Raw genomic sequence first — 17439 nt, forward strand, 5'->3', positions numbered from 1 at the left:
AAGAGATTAAACCATTAAGCATTGAAGGGTCTCTTTCTCAAACTTAAACAACACTCGGTTAAAACAACTCTCAAAAAAATAAAAAGCCAAGAAAAGAGGGAGAGTGCATAGATGATTATGTATGAACATAAGTATGAAAAGCATGAAATAGATGCTATCAACTCGAATAGGTTGGTGGCTATGGCCCAAACCACCAACCTATGAGGAGCACTACACTACAAGCCTACTATACAAAGCATAAACCAAATGAACAACCTAAAATAGACCTAAGATAGCTAAAAATAGTGCTGGAAATAACATGAAAAAGCTTGAAAAAGTTAGCTAAAATAATGGAGAAATTGAGCTACTAAACAAGCATAAGGAGGGGTGGCTAACCCCTTCATTTTTGGGACCTCAAAACAACATTTTCAGCCTCTGAAGACCTCTGAGAATCAGTGGTAAGAAGTTGAGAAAATGATGGGAAACACAAGGGCAAAAGCTTGGAAAGTGAGGCTCAAAGAAGGGTGATTAACCCCTCTACCTTTAATAGCTTTAAGCCATAGGTTTTAGCCCATAAAAAATAGTTGAAAAATAGTCCAAAAATAGCAAGTAATGATAAGGAAAAAGTAGTGTAAAGAAGGCTAGAAGTTACACCTCTTAAAGAGGAGTAACACTTTAAGTTTCAAACCAACAAATTCCCACCCTGAAGAGCTGAAATTCAAGCTCAATAACCTTAGCAAAGAGCCCTAAAAATTTGATTTGGGAAGTCTAGGAAAGGTGTATATAGGTTGCAAGATAGAGAGAGAGAAATATTTTTCAAGAATTTTGCTTCACAAAATTTTCTAGCCTAATTTCTAGAGGGCTTCTCTACTCTATATGGAAAAATATGTTACTATCTCAAAAATATCAGTATAGAGATAGCTGGTGCGGTGCATGCACCTGTGGGGACAACTGGCACAGCTGGCAGCAAAATATCTATTCTTCGGAACAATTGGTCAGCCGGCCACTAGGGGGATGGCCAGTCACTAATTTCTGGCCAACCGGCCATTAGTTGGCCTGCAAGCCTTTGAGTGGTCAGGCTTGGAAATATACTTTTTTAGTCCAAAAGTGGTGCAAGGTTTGTAAGCTTTTGAGACTCAAAACTAGGGCTTTCCACCGAGGAAAATGAGCGTTTGTCCAACTTATAAATTCATCATTGTGTGAGCAATCTGAGCCACCCAAGTCTTAAGGGTGGTCAAAAATGAGGTGTCTACAGGGTGGTTATGAGTTTTTGATTCAGGGTTCTATGTGTTAAAGATCGATTCCATGTGTGTCAAGCAGTGACCGTTTTTGAAAATTGTTTTGAAAAGTTTTAATGATTTGATTTTCTCAAAATTTTACCTTTTTCAACACAGACCATTATTTGGACCAAAAAGGAAAATTTTCGGTGCTCACAGCTTTATTTACATGATTTTAATACAAGTACATTCTCCAACTCTCAGGTTAAATCAAAGTTATTTTTACATCATAAAAACCTGAAAAGAAAAGCCAAAGCAATAAACTAGGGGCACAGATGAGTCAGGTGATAGTCCTCTGCCTCCTGCCCCCACTCTTGGAAGTCTCCACAGCCAAGGATGGCCCAACATATGCCTCGTCCTCAAGCCGAGCCAAACACTCACCAGAAAGGGTGTAACTGAAGCTAGCAGGACGGGCCAGAATCTCTCTTGTCCTCCAAGCAGCGAGGTATCGAGTCAAGTGTGAAACACAAACTAGAAATGCAGTAGGGTATTCCACCCGCTCATCGAGGCGGGTCTGATTACATCCAAACTGTTGTCTGAACTGGAATGGAAAATAGAATACATAATGCCTTAGGCCAATCAACTGTATACCCAGCTGTCGGGACATGTTCTAGCTCATCTCAGTTAAATTAAGCCAGGGGCAACGCCCAGGGATGTCAGCCACAGATATGCTGCACATCCAGTCACACCACAATCCCTTTGTGGGAAAGTCCACTAGTTGCGGACAAAAGAAGTAGGATCTGGCCGAATACACCGGGTAAGGTTCCACCACTTTCAGCTTATCCATCAACGACACCTGGAAGGGGATGAAAAATAAGAGAGATTAAAGAATATAGAGATGTATGTTGAGAGAAAAGAAAGTAAGGAAAGGGTTTTGAGAGATAATACAGAGTGAGTACCGAGTGATGTGAGAATCATAAATAAGAGAGGGTAGGAAACAATACCTGAAGAAGCAGTGGACTCCCTACAAACCTAGTAGTCTCTTATTGATGGAAGGCATCCAAACCCATCCAAGTCTCGGCCAATGCCAAACCTATGCAGCTCTTACTCTCATTTGAGGCATTGGGCCACTTCAATCAACTTAATGCTAGCTCCGCTACAACTTAATACTGACTTGGATCCCACCATTGCATTTGAACACTGCTTGTATTCTCTTCTTCAAAGAAGTAGAGGTTGTCTAAGTCCTCTTCCAACTTGGCCAGGTCCTCTTCTAATTCGGCCAAGTCATTCAGGCCTTGTTCAGGCCAATCGTTCTGATGTTTCCCTAACTGGTCCTCCCAAATAGCATTAATGCTGATGAAGTCTGGTAAAATGACTATCGGCTTCGGCTGATCAACAACCACAATGTATAGGCTGGGCTCATATTACTGTGCAAGCGAGGCCCCCTTTTCTATGACACGGGTATTAAACAACCCTATCTTCATTGTATTCTCCTCTTTCTCCATTTCTACTGCCACGGGTTCAGGTTGGGTTTACGGTGTTAAGTCCATCATGCACATGTTTATGCTTTCTGAAATAACCACCTCTGGTTTGGGTAGGTGGGATGAGGTAATATATGAGCTAGGGTTGAAGGTAGGCAATAGTGTATGGATGTAGTTAATGTTTCTACGTAGGGGGACATGACTATATGTAGGGAGTGGGTTGGTAGTTACATTTGGTTTAGGTGAGGCAATCACTTTGCTGTCAATGAGATCCTGGATCTCATGACATAGGCGGTAACACAGATCTATAGGATGGTCGTGTTGCTGGTGGAAGATGCAATACTGGGTAGGGTCATATTTGGGTAGTAAAAGGTCAGGAAGGGGTCAAGGATCGAGGGGTTTGAGGTGCCCCTTTTCCATTAATAATTTGAGGGCGTGAGTTGGGCTCATATGGAGGGAGGTAAAGGTTCTTCGGCTGTGGGGTGGGCCGATAGTTTGTGAAGGTTGCAAGATTGTGGCCGTAGCAAAGGGATCAGCCATCTTGACCATTAAAACAATAGTACTGACATTTGCAGGCCGTAGAATAGTGTAACAAGCCCGCGGAGGGGGGCCTCGCCACAGTTCGGACTCTCGATTTGTGTCACGGTTCTTAATCTGAACCAAAGAGTCCAAATCTGGCAAATCGTTTTGAGAAACAGATTTTTGAAAAAGTAGTGCCAAACATGGATTGCTTTGCCAGATACAGAGTCGCCACCTAAATATTTTTAAAATGGGGAAATTTAGGAAACCCTGACTCGGTGCCGAAGGCCACATGTCCGTCATCAAACAAGTATGTGTTCTTAAAGCAATTATTAGCCTAGAATTACTATGTTATGCGTGCAGCAAACAAGTAGAGACTAGATTGCCTAATTTGGAAATAAACATTGCATATCCGTTCGGTTTGAAAATGCTTTGGAATTTGCTACTCGCAAGTAGGCTAAAATACGGATTTCAACGAGTTTTTCCAACTCAAACAATCCAACCTTCACCCACAGGCATTCAAAACAGTTTAACACATAAGCATCTAGCCACATGTTAAGCATGCTGTCATGGCAATATTCACACTCATGCGATATGCTAAAGCGGAAATACTTACATCGTACTTCGTGCCAAAACAAAGAACTTGTTAGCAAACATGCATGATCCAAGTCCATGTTAAGTGCCTAATGCATCGCATACAAAGTGTTGTTAAAATAGGCTCGGCTATCCTAAACATGTCATGTGAAAATGCACAATTATCACGTATTCAGTTTGGGAATTGAAGTATTGATGCAGTTAGCGTGATGTACCGAGCCTAATGCATGCAATACAAATGCATGGATGCACACATGCATAGCATGAGGTATGCTAAATTAAACGTGCCCTAATACTAACCATTAAAGCGGGTAAGTAAAAGGGAAGAAAGAAGTGAGGTTGGAAGACATACACACCACCCACACACACTTATTACAGACTTGCCCTCGCTCGGAGGGACCGAATAAATATTACAAATTAATTAACTACGCAAGCTAATTAATATTACAAATTAACTAATTTAATTAACAAATTAAATTAATTAAAATAGGAAAACGCCTCGGGAAGCGCGCCGCCATGCGCAAGCTGCCTCTGTTTTCCTTCTTTCACTCCTCTGGAGGCTGTCAAAACCTCAGGGTTGCATCCCTAGGCACTGGGGAGTGCCACCGGCTGAGTGGAATCACCACCGGCACTGGTATATGTCCATCGGCACAAAATTGAATCTGTCGGCAGAGAAAAGGTTGCCGGCCGGCACCTTACACTGCCAGTCGGCAAAGAAAGTCTGCTGGACCTGCAACTCACAGCAACAGAGGGCAAAACAAGGCATGGCAGCACAATTCAAGGCATGTATGCATCAACCATATCCCTTATCATTGTAATGACTCAAAGGGACATGTGTCTCGGTTCCTGGACCACCAATCACGCATTTCCATGCATGATGGCCCAAAGAACCAAGTATGCAACTTTGATTTCAAATGTATGCAAACCAATCAAACAAAACTCCCGATCCCTATCACCCAAGTCAAGGGACAAGGAATGCATGCAAGATGCAATGCAACCTAGGCATACAAGCTAAGGATGCAACATGGCATGGCAAGGCACTCATGCAAGCATACAAGCATACATATGGCAATGCAAATAGATGGAAAGGTGGTCTTATACATGAATTAGGCAGCTCTAAAATAGGCCTAAAACAGTAGCCATAGTGCTAAAAAGTGAGGGCTAAATGGCATGCACACACACATACACATAAGGATCAACACTTAAGCACAAATCAAGCAACATTCAAGCACACTTGAAAGAGGCATTCATGGACTAAAAGCATGCAACACAAGCTCTGAAAATCATGCTATAAAATGATGCCAAATTATATTAAACAAGACAAGTAAATGCATGCAAGCATGGTCCAAATACTTGAGGCAAGTCATGAAGCTTTGAAGCATGTTTATCACAACAAACATGGCATGCATTAAGCAACCTAAAACAGGTTTTTAGCACATAATATAAGGCCCGAAAGACCACTTAGATGGCATCTAGATGGCTCAAAAACAAAGGCATGCAAAGGCACCAAAACATGGAGCAATGCTACACAAGCTTCCAAAGCATTAAAGAGGCATACAAGGCAATCAAACAAGCATAGAAATGGGACTGAAATGGCATATAGAATGATCCCAAATCACCAAAACAATGCAAAGATGCTATGCTACACATGCACATACTCAAGGCTAACAAGCCCAAATACAAAGGAGGTATATCAAGCATGCAAAGATCAACCCAAACGACTATGGACAGAGCTAAAACATGGCAAGATATGCACAAAATCTTCACAAGGCTAAGCCTAAAACATGCTCCAACAAAGGCTAACAACCTAAGGCACATTAAGGCAAGAATAAGGCATTACATGGCAACTATGCTAAGCATGCATGGAGTTCCAAAACCAACCTAAGATCATGTTATATTATGGATATATAAGCATGAAAAACAAACCAAACATGCTCAACACACACTTAAGCATAGGCTTCCTTAAGAGCCAAAACATGCCCTTTTCAAGGACAACAAGGAGAGGGGGTGACCCTCTCCTTCTTGGGACTTCAAAGCATCATCTTCACCACTGAAATCCCTCAAGATTTCAGTGGTGAAGAGACCTCAATACCAAAATCCCGGAGCTAGCACAAAATGGCTCAAAATGAGGCCTTTTGAGGCCTAAGGGTGGTCAACAACCCTCAAACAACAAAACACTCTTAATAAACAATAAAGAGGGCCTAAAAACAGAACTTTTTTATGTTATACAATAATCACAAAAACAGCTCTAAGATAGGTAGAAAATCAATGCAAAAATGGGGAATAAAGGTGTAAGTTTCTTACCCTCGTAGTCCTCTTCAACAATGGTGCTCCAATGGCCTCCTTGAGATTGAATCCAACACCAAAACTTCAAAACAAACTCTTTAGAACCTCAACTCCAAGAGGAAGGTGAAACACTAGGTGTTTGTGTGCAATAGTAAGACACAAAGCACCTAGTGAACAAAAGAGAGAGAAAGAGAGATAGAGTGTGTATCTAACTCTAACCCTAGAACTCAAACCCTAACAATGGCTGTTCTTGCTCTCAAAATATCCTAAGTCTCTAACCAAGCCTCTCCCTTTTTGCCTTAGAGAGAGCCTCTCTCTACATTGTCTTGTAAAGCTTACAAGACAAGCTTTTGCAAGAGGGAGATCCCTCCATACACGTGTATGGAGGGGAGAAAAAGCAAGACAGCTGTCTAAAAATATCTGCAAAAGTAGATGAACAGCAATCGGCCGGCCAAAAATGCCATCTTGGCCAAAAAGAGTGCCGACCGGCACAAAATAGTGCTGACCGGCAACAAAGAGTGCCGGCCGGCAAACTATATTGCCGGTGGAGACAAAAACCAGCCGGTGGCATCTAGCCACTGCCGGTGGTGGGTGGGGATGGTCTACAAGCCCTACCCTGCCTCTCAAAGGCAAGATGCAAGTGTTTGGTGCAAAACCAGACACTAAACGGTCGAGTTCGGGGATCCTGAGGCAAGGCGCGCGAGCCAAGACCTCCGGGAACTCTAAACGAACACAAACATGGAAGATCACCGTGTGTTCAAACAGTGACGTCCAAGTCTTGAGGACGGTCAAAAATGGGGTGTCTACAGTTGCCCCTCTTTGACAGAACTCGAAAGTCATAACAATGACGGGAGTGAATGTCAAAGCCCAAAGACGACCCATTTTTGACAAGGCCGAAGACTCAGACAAACATACAAGACAAATAAGATATGCGCCCGAAGGCAGGGGCAAAATGCAAGACAATGCACGGAGCCGAGCATAACTTATGATCATGCAAAGAAAGCTATAATGAAGCAAACATGCGACAATTTTAAGCTAGCATACCAAACTACACTACAATGCAGAAAGGATGTAAGAGAATTATGGAATTCTCAATACGTCTCACTCGGGAGATACAATACCTGTGCGGCTCGTCTGGTTGCACCAGCTTCAAATGAACCGGACATACAATATCGTGCCTGCAAAGAAAACAAACTTAACAGGTACAATATGGTTAGCAACATGCATGACAATGCAAAATGGATGCAAAACGAAATGCAATATATACAAAACAATGCAAATAAACATGCAATGTAATTAAAACAATGCAAGCTAGATGCAAAGCATTTGAATCGTGATCCAATCACGAGCGGTTCGAAACCACACCTATGTCAAATAGATTGATGGAGGTAACAAGTCTGTCTACCATAGAACGGTCAACTGAACTATGAGTATTGTAGACAGACGCAAGAACAAGTATTCGGTGGAATTGACATAAGTGGGGAAACGACCCGCTGGAGAAAGGACAATGATCCTAATGCCGGATGCAAAAATTACACTACAATGTAATGGGTGGATATGGCACGCAGGCCAAACCAAATCTTGCCTAGGAAAGGCATGTACACATACAAGCCATGTGTAACACAGAAAAGGTGCCGCAACCCTCAACCAGCATACCAGCGTGGAATCGGTGCGATACACAGCAGAATTGTGTTTTAACATGAAAAGTAAAGACACATACCAAACCAAGCTCAACCTGGAAAGGCGCAAGCCAAAGGCGGAAGGTGATGCAATGAATGCATGCAATCTACAATGCAATATCTACAAATATGCAATGGAATGGATATGGATACAATGGATATGGCACGCAAGCCAAACCAAATCTTGCCTAGGAAAGGCATGTATACGTACAAGCCATGTGTAACACAGAAAAGGTGCCGCAACCCTCAACCAACATATCAGCGTGGAATCGGCGCGATACACATGCAGAACTGTGTTTTAACATGAAAAGTAAGGGCACATACCAGACCAAGCTCAACCTGGAAAGGCGCAAGCCATAAGCGGAAGGTGATGCAATGAATGCATGCAATCTACAATGCAATATCTACAAATATGCAATGGAATGGATATTTACAACATGCATGACAATGCAGTGCAATGCGACCTACTGGGGAAAATGCAATGGATGCAAGCTACAATGGAAATGCATGACAATGCACTATGATGCAATGACTATGATTGCAACTTTCCCTATCTTACCAACAGGGTGATATACTAGGTTGGTTCAGTATCCAGAATTGAGGCGTAGATATGCTGCCTCAACCTATGGGGCTTCCATACAGATTTCAAGCCGAGGGTAAACCTCTGGGTATTTAAACCAGACTTTAGTCTCGGAACTCCCGAACCTTTGCGTTGTAGGCATAAGCCGTTCGAACTCTAGTTTCCACCGTCCCAGTTGATCTTCTAGGAACTCATCGCAAACATAGGCAGGTGGCTTTACCAGACCACCGAAAGTCGTTCGGGCACGACAAACACGAAAGGAATTGCACCTTTAGAGGATTTAAGGTCTCCTAGACCGGGATGCAAAATGTATGCATGACAATGCATGTTTGTTTTTGTTTTTGTTTTTGAAATGCAAATGATGTATGAAATGCATGTTGCATGGAATGCGCGACAACACGCGGCTCTCGAAGTGTACGACAATGCGAACACTAAAGGTCTTACACCTTCCAAGGATTTAAGGTCTCCTAGACCGTACGTGTTTAAGGTCTCGCCAGACCATGCGTGTTTAAGGTCTCGCCAGACCCTGCGTGTTTAAGGTCTCGCCAGACCGGCATATTGCACAACGGTATGATGCGCAAAAAGGCGCAATGCGTTAGGCAACGCGAGTGCACAGGACAGTGCGATGGAATGCATGCAAAATGCAATGAGATGCGCAAAATAGCGCGAAATGGATACATGCAAGATGCAAGTGAGGTGCACAAAACAGTGCGATGCGCAAAACAGCGCGATAATTTTGAAATGCACAAAACAGTGCGATGCGCAGAACAGCGCGAAGTTTGAAATGCACAAAACAGTGTGATGCGCAGAACAGCGCAAGGTTTGAAATGCACAAAACAGTGCGATGCGCAGAACAGCGCGAGGTTTGAAATGCACAAAACAGTGCGATGCGCAAAACAGCGCGAAGTTTGAAATGCACAAAACAGTGCGATGTGCAGAACAGCGCCAGGTTTGAAATGCACAAAACAGTGCGATGCGCAGAACAGCGCGAGGTTTGAAATGCACAAAACAGTGCGATGCGCACAACAGCGCGAGGTTTGAAATGCACAAAACAGTGCGATGCACAGAATAGTGCGAGGTTTGAAATGCACAAAACAGTGCGATAATTTTGAAATGCACAAAACAGTGCGATGCGCAGAACAGTGCGAGGTTTGAAATGCACAAAACAGTGCGATGCACAAAACAGCGCGAGGTTTGAAATGCAGAAAACAGTGCGATGCGTAAAACAGCGCGAGGTTTGAAATGCACAAAACAGTGCGATGCACAAAACAGCGCGAGGTTTGAAATGCACAAAACAGTGCGATGCGTAAAACAGCGCGAGGTTTGAAATGCACAAAACAGTGCGATGCGTAAAACAGCGCGAGGTTTGAAATGCACAAAACAGTGCGACGACAAGTGTGGCACGCATGCCACACGGAATGTAAACGGGCTTAAATGCGCAACAACGCACGTATTCCAGAATGCATGACAATGCGTGGAATGGAAATGCAACGATGATGCATGAGAAATGTGCACGACAATGCAAAGGGGTGCGTGTTGTAACGCATGTAACACGTGCATAACAATGCAAATGTGTGGCGCATGACAGCGCGATGCAATGCACAGAAGTAGTGTGATGAACTCGTGTAACACACATGGGGCAACTTTGAATTTAAAAGGATACAAAAAGGATACACCTTGCACGAATTCGAGCGCCACGCACTGAAGACACGGCCTGCGGTCAGAACGGAGGCCGGTTGAGCGTCGGAGATGCACTTTCTTGCACTTTCTTGAGCTATGAAGACCACAAACTTCTCAAATGGCCTAAACAAGGCTGTGGGAACCCCACCGGCCGAAAGATGAGGCCACCGGCTGGCCATCGGCACAAAAACAATTCCATCGGCACAAAAAAGTGCCGGCCGGCACAAAACATTGCCGACCGGCAAACAGTTGCTGGTGCGGGGCAGTTTTGACTTTTCACCTTGGGTGTTATAAAATAGGGTTTCAAACCCTATTTTCTCATTCCTTGGCCGCCGAAAACTCTCACACTCTCTGTCTAGAGCGTTTTTCCTTCCCCGTTTCTCCGTTTCTTCGCGTTCTACGCCCGTTTCGTCGTCGGATTCGCGTTTCTCTTCGCGTTTCGGACGTTTTCAACCGATCACACTTTCGTTTCGGTGCCTCGTTTGGCGTTCTCGCCTTTTCAAGGTTTGTTCCCCTCACTTTCCTCTTCATTCCTGTGCCTTTTCACATTCCGGCCTTCCCGACCATTTCCGACCCTCTCGGGAGTTGACTTTTCAGTTGACTCTTCGTATTCCGACCCAGTTTTCCTTTTCCGGGCCATTTTCACACCATTCTCTACATGGCGGACGACATTCCACGTGGCGGGACTCCCCCGGACCACGAGATGGATCCCGGGGTCGAGCTCTTACCACTGAGCGAGCGCCCGTTCGACCCGGCGACCTACCGGCCGGCGATCCATGTTCTGCCCCCAGACGGCCTGCGTCAGTTCCGGAGCTTTGAGAGGCATGTGGCGCCTGAGCTACTGCTGCGTGAGCCTACCTCCCACCTTTCATTCGGCACTTCCGAGGTAACTCCCTTCTTTCTGCTTTACTTTCCGCAATGTAGGATACAAAACTGCCATAGTTAGTTGTATTCTTTAACTGCTGAAATCTGATACACCATAGACCGTAGTTGACTGTAAACATACATACAACTGATATCTGTTTGAGACTGACACATGCACACACACTGCACTAGCCCTGAATCACCTAAACACACGGCGCACACTGTATTTCACTGCACACACACTGGTACCCAGTATTCGTCTGAATCTGTTAGATTTGCACACATGCCACATCTGTTCTGAAACACCCAAACACGCTGACACAGCACACGTATTTCACTGCAAGCACACCGGCACCCGGTATTTGCCTGAATCTGACAAACTTGCATACATGCCATATCTGTCCTTTCAAAACTGCATGTTGAATGTTGTCTTGCAATTGTTATTTTCTGTTTGCAGGAGGGTTCCCATACCATTCGCGGGTATGGGAATACTGGTGCACGGGAGTGGTATGATGAGCTCCCTGATGCGGTCCAACGCATCGTGGACCGGGCGGGCTTCGGCACCTTCTGCCGAGGGCTCTCTAGGTTGTCCACATGCAGACCTCTTCTTGCTGTTTTGGCGGAGAGGTGGTGGGACACCACCGATTCTTTCCACTTTTCTGCTGCAGGGGACATGACGATGACCCCTTATGACTTCTCGATGCTCACAGGCATCGGGGTGGGGGGTGATCCGATCCCATTCGACACCGACATGGATGAGTGGACCGCCGCTCAGGTCCATTTGCTGGGGGAGGCGCCGCCACTAGCTCGTCCAGGTTTTGTGCGGTATTCCTGGTTCGAGGTACAGTTTCGGGTCCAGCCCGCATTGGAGGAGGAGGCGCAGATGACCCCGGAGGACGAGGAGAGGTATGCTCGCGGCTTCCTCATGTTCCTGTTCGGGACTACTATCTTCGCCGACCGGGCGAACACCGTGCCTCTCTGTCTTCTCAGCGCACTGGTGGACGTCCGGGACATCTTGCACTATGACTGGGGCGGCGCTGCTCTGGCCACCCTTTACGGGTACATGAGCTCGGCTTCTCGCGGCAGCGGCCAGCTACTTGGAGGTTACTGGCGGGCTTGGGAGGAACATTTCTTCTCCACTTTTCATTTATGTCCGATATTCTCTGTACTCTGTACACTACACACACTGTGGTCTGCTTTACACTTGCTGTATACTGTACACACGGCACACACACACATTCTGTTTCACACTGACTGTACACTGCTCACACTGTACACTGTACACAACACACTGCACAACACACGGCTCTGCCACTTCTGCTTTATTCTGTGTATCCTGCTTTATCTGATGGTCATACTGACATCTGTTTTGCAGCTGTGGGTTTACGCCTACTTCCCTAGGCTTGCACCCGTACCAGTCGCGGAGCCTCCTCCGGCTGTCCCGTTCTCGAGTCGCTTCGACGGGAGATGCACCCGGCGACCACGGGAGACATTCGGCTTTTTCCGCCGATATTTTGACACCATCACCCCGGCCGAGGTATGTTTTATTTTCAATTTATTTAGCTTCGCTTTCCCATTGCATATTTCAATAACAGTAGACAACAAACTGTCTGTCACTTTCAGATCACTTGGCGGCCATGGGCTTCCTTGCCGTCGGCGATGCGGGGTCGGTTCCCTGGTGCTGAGGAGACCTCGCGTTTCCGGATTCTGCTTGAGGGCCCGGTCTGTCGGGCTTGGTACCTGGGGGAGCGTTTTCTACGCCAGACCCGCGGGTTACCTGAGCAGATAGTCCCGGCTCACCCTCCTGCAGAGATGAGGGAGACCGAGGGGATGACCACTGAGCAGCTGGATGATTACTCTATCGGCTGGGAGGAGGCCGAGTTCCGAGGCACCGGCGACTATCAAGAGTACGTGCGGACGTACCTGATGCGCCCCCTGAGCGGTCGTCGAGCAGAGGGGGCCAGGCCTGTAGCATCGGCGGCTGAGGCCGGAGCGGGAGCAGGGGCTGGATCTTCGAGGAGGGCCCGGGTCCGTGGTAGGGGCAGAGTGCAGGGAGGACGGGGAGCTGGCTGGCCTGCCCTGCCCGCTGTACTGACTTTCCAGGGGCAGGGTGGGTCGACCTATCAGATCCCCTTCGCCCCTCCACCGGCTGGTCACGAGTTCATTGACGTCCCCGACTTACCGCCGGTATGTTCTACTGCATTTTGTACAGTCATTCATCTCAGTTTACTTGATATTCCACAGAATATTGATGCGTCTGATATTTTGCAGGCCTCTTCTGAGTACACCCGTCAGTCGTTGGCGATGAATGCCTCGATGATGGGGATGCTTCAGCGGACATTTGACCTCCTAGCCGTCTACAGCATACCGGTATGTTCTTCTGACATTGGCCTCAAACCATTCATACACTGATTCACATAATCTGATTCACGGCACAACACCCGATATACTGATCTCACAGTATCTGACACACTGCATACACTGCATTCTGCACCGTACTCTGTACTGATAAACTGCTCACGGCATTCATACACTGTACTCACACACTGCATTCTGCACTGTTAAACTGCTCACGGCATTCATACACTGTTAAACTGCCTACAGTATACTGATGCATTTCCCTTTCGTGTACTTTTCAGCCTCCTTTCTAGATTCCCATGGCGGGAGGTGCTCCAGCTAGACCTTCTGTCCCTGCCCGGGGGAGAGATGAGGAGGGCCGGATATTTCCCCGTACCAGGGGAGGGCGTACTCACGTCGGGAGCAGCTCGCGAGCTCCAGTCCCGGATGATGACGACGATGACGAGGAGTCAGATGCGGAGGCCGAGGCGGAGTCCGAGTCGTCGTCGGAGGAGACCGGACGCGGTTCTAGCTCGGGCTCTGACGACGATGCTGATGATGCTCCTGGACCCTCGTCCAGGAAGAGGACCAGGACGGACTGACAGCCCTTGGAGTGCTCGGCAGAGATGCGGATTTTTGCTATCTTCTTCTTTTTTGTACTTTTCTTTTTGTTGGTAGTTAGATTACCTTGTACTGCCGCAGACAGATTTTTGTTTCCAAAACTTGTACATTTGAAAAGATAATGAAATGAAACGGACTTTTTATCTGAAAAAGTGTTTATTTACACATTTCATGCATTGCATCGCATCTCATCATGTTACACCTCAATGTAAATGAAATTGATTGGTTGTCTGAAAGTTAAACACTTGCACTGTAATAATTAGATAACTTAAACAGCCAACAGCAAAATACACCCAAGCAACCCACTGCCTGATTCTGGACACACAGCCCTAGCTCTACTGGGGATTAATCTGCATACAGCCCATAACACAACATTCGATTCATTCTGCACACGGTAATTCTCAAACAAACAGCCCAATTTGACAGGACGGACCTCAAAGATGGAACCGGTTGGAGTCGAAACACGTTCAAATGTAGAGAATGGCACAGCATTCTGAGCATAAATGATTTTTGAAATCGAATGAGGGTTTTTCAAACCGGGATGTGGAGCCTGCAACTGAACACAGCGGGGAGGACTCAGAAATAAAGGTACACGACCTAAACACAACGAGACATGCTCGAAAAAGACCTAAAACAAAGGTGGAGATATACGAAACAAAAGACACGACATACAGACGCGTTAGCGAAGATGGGGGACCTCGGACCACGAGGAGCCAGTTTCTCTAGGCAGTGTTTCCTGCCCTGTCTGATTTGTGATTCTCACATCACTCGACTCTCAAGCTCGGATTTTCTCTCAAAACCCTTTTCCTCACTTTTCTCTCAACTTACACCTCTCTATTCTTCATTCTCTCATTTTCATCCCTCCCCGGGGTGATTGATGGATAAATAGAACGGTGTGGGTTCAAGCCCAATGCCGTTAGCTCACGGCTATTTCTTCCGGCGGGTAGAGCGCCCTTCTGGCAAGTACGTCGATGACGGGGGAAAGACAGAACGCCTGGCTCAACTGTGCCCCTAGTTCATCATTTTAACCGTTTTTTGTTTTTGCTTTCTACTAAAACAGTTTTGATCAAAATGAGAGTTGGATTAACGTACTTGTTCGATTTTTGACTTGAAAACCGTGCAAGTCAGGCAGCAAGCACTGAAAAGTTTCCCTTTTGGGTCCAAGACAATGGTCCGATTTTGGAAAATGGAATAGTTTTCGAGAGGATAGTCAACCACAGTAAAAATTTTCCAAAACTATTTTTTTCAAACAGCTGATGCTTAACAAGCATAGAACTTACTCTTCGAGATGCGCAACCTCGGATCGGAGGCAATGGAAAATTGCCCCTGGTTTGAAGGGGGGTGGGAGGCAACGGAAAGTTGCCCCTAGTTTGAATGGCGGCTCACGGCGGCTCGTTGCAACGGAAAGTTGCCCCTTGTTTGGGATGGTGCCGCAGCAATCTGTAAACAGTCTTCATTGGCGATGGTCGAACTCTCAGACACAGAGATGACGAAAACGGTCACAACACATATATGGACACAATCACCTTGAAGGGTGTTTGCCACTGGACTTTGGGGATGAAATCGAAACCATTGCATGGACTGAGACGCTATGAAAGCGTTGGGGGCTGGACTTCATGATGAAGTTGCCTACGTATCCCAAACATGGGAATCAAGCCTTACGTAGTTCCAGTTAAGGTATACTCGGGTATTTTAACCTTCACTTTGTTTGGCTCTCACTTTTGCCAAGGCGCCCAATGCGGGTTTTCGACCTTGCGAGCTTCTTTTCATTTTCTATTTCTTTTCCATTCTTTTTTCAATTTTTTTCTTTTTTCTTTCTCTTTTTTTTCTTTCTTTTTCTTCTTTTCATTTCTTTTCTTTCTTTTTTGTATTTTTCTCTTGCTTTAACTTTTGCCTGGGTCGCCCTTCCGGGTTTTCGGCCCAGCGAGCCTCTCAAAGGGTAAAAGTGTAGCAAGTCCATGCCAAATGGTTTTTTGGAATTGAAGCCTCTCTGTGTCCAGGAGAACGGCTGTTGCACTGATTTGCAGAAGAACCCATCACGGTTGCTCCACGAGCTTCTTCCGGCGAGATCCACTCCTTCTGATTTGGCTTTTGGTGCCTCTTACTCGAGGGCTGCTTCGAAACTGGCCATACAGACCTTTCACGGCGTTTGTCCGTTTGAACTTTCTGAACGTTCTGAACGGGTTCAAACTCGGAAAACAAATAGGTTGAATCTTGAGGCTGAGAGCGATCCTAGGCTGCGCAATCTCAAGAGCGATTCCACACAGGTCTTCACAGGGCCGCGTAAAACATTTGTTTTTGAAAGTTTTTAAGAAAGCGACAAATCGCTCGCGCCGAAGATAGTGTGGAACCAATCTGGATCAGGCCAGGATCCTTCTCAGTACTCACGCCGACAAGCATGGTTTCATTCATAAAAAGGCTTAGCACGCCTTTCTTTCTCTCAAAATGATCAAAATTTTGCAAAACCCGAGGAATTCCTTCCTCTTCGTTTTCAACACCGCAGTGTTCAAAAGGTTTGTTTTTTTTTTTTAAAAAAAAAAAACTTAGGTTAATGCAATGAGTTTGGCGCGCAGGAGAGCAGGCAAGATGTACTGTCAGCCCGATCAAATTCTCTGGCACTTATGCTGAAAGCAAGCATGAAGTTTGAGATAGCAACAGCTGTTTCATCCGGATCTGTTGGTGCAACTGGCTCCTCGGCAGAAACAAACTCAAAACAAAAACAAAATAAATACAAAACAGAATGGTGTTCGGGACAACAATCCCAGAATCACCTGGTATTATATACAACGGGGACTGACTCGATACAACAAGACAGACCCTTAAGCGAAAAAAGACTGACTCAAGACAAAGAGACAGACTCAAAACAAAAGACTGACTCGATATCCAAGCCAGGATTTACAAAAACTCGGTTTCACCGGTGCTCAAAAATGCGTGCCAGACGCTTCACCCAAAAATGTATCAAATGTTGCCTGCAGGCGGTCCACTTTACATACTCGCAGTATCTGAGCCCTCGAAATCCAACAACTGAGTGGTGACGGGCTTGCCTGAGGTAGGTGGTAGGATAACCTTGTTATCAATCAAATCCTGCACTTCATGGCGAAGGCGGGAACATCCATCGGTACTGTGACCGGACTGTTGATGGTACGCGCAATACAAGGTAGCATCATGAGTGGTGGGGAGATTCTTCGGGAGTGGCCGGGGCTCCAAAGGCTTAAGATGCCCATTCTTTGCCAATATTAACAATGCCCTAGACAAAGGCATGTGGAGGTCATGAAAGACCCTGTGCCCTCGGGGCAGGTACTTTGTAGTTTGAGAATTCTTGCCAGATGCGCTCGCGAAAGGATCAGCTGGCGCTGCCTTGGCTTTTTGAACCTTTCCCGATGCAGGGTTGGGAACTACAGGAATTGTCTGGGCATGACGGGGCCCATCCCGGTTTTCTGCCTGGCTTGAACTGCCTTTGATTGGAGCGGGGAAAGCGTCATCTACAGCTTTGGTCACTATTGCAGATGTTTGTTGCTTGCTCATTCCTCTGACTTTCAGAGCCTCGACTGCCGACAGCAGTTGTTCAATAGGATCGGCGTCTACCTTTGCCTTGTCTTTTC

This window comes from Camellia sinensis, chromosome 6, assembly GCF_055761805.1.
Source record: "Camellia sinensis isolate YWXY chromosome 6, ASM5576180v1, whole genome shotgun sequence".
Lineage (NCBI taxonomy): Eukaryota > Viridiplantae > Streptophyta > Magnoliopsida > Ericales > Theaceae > Camellia > Camellia sinensis.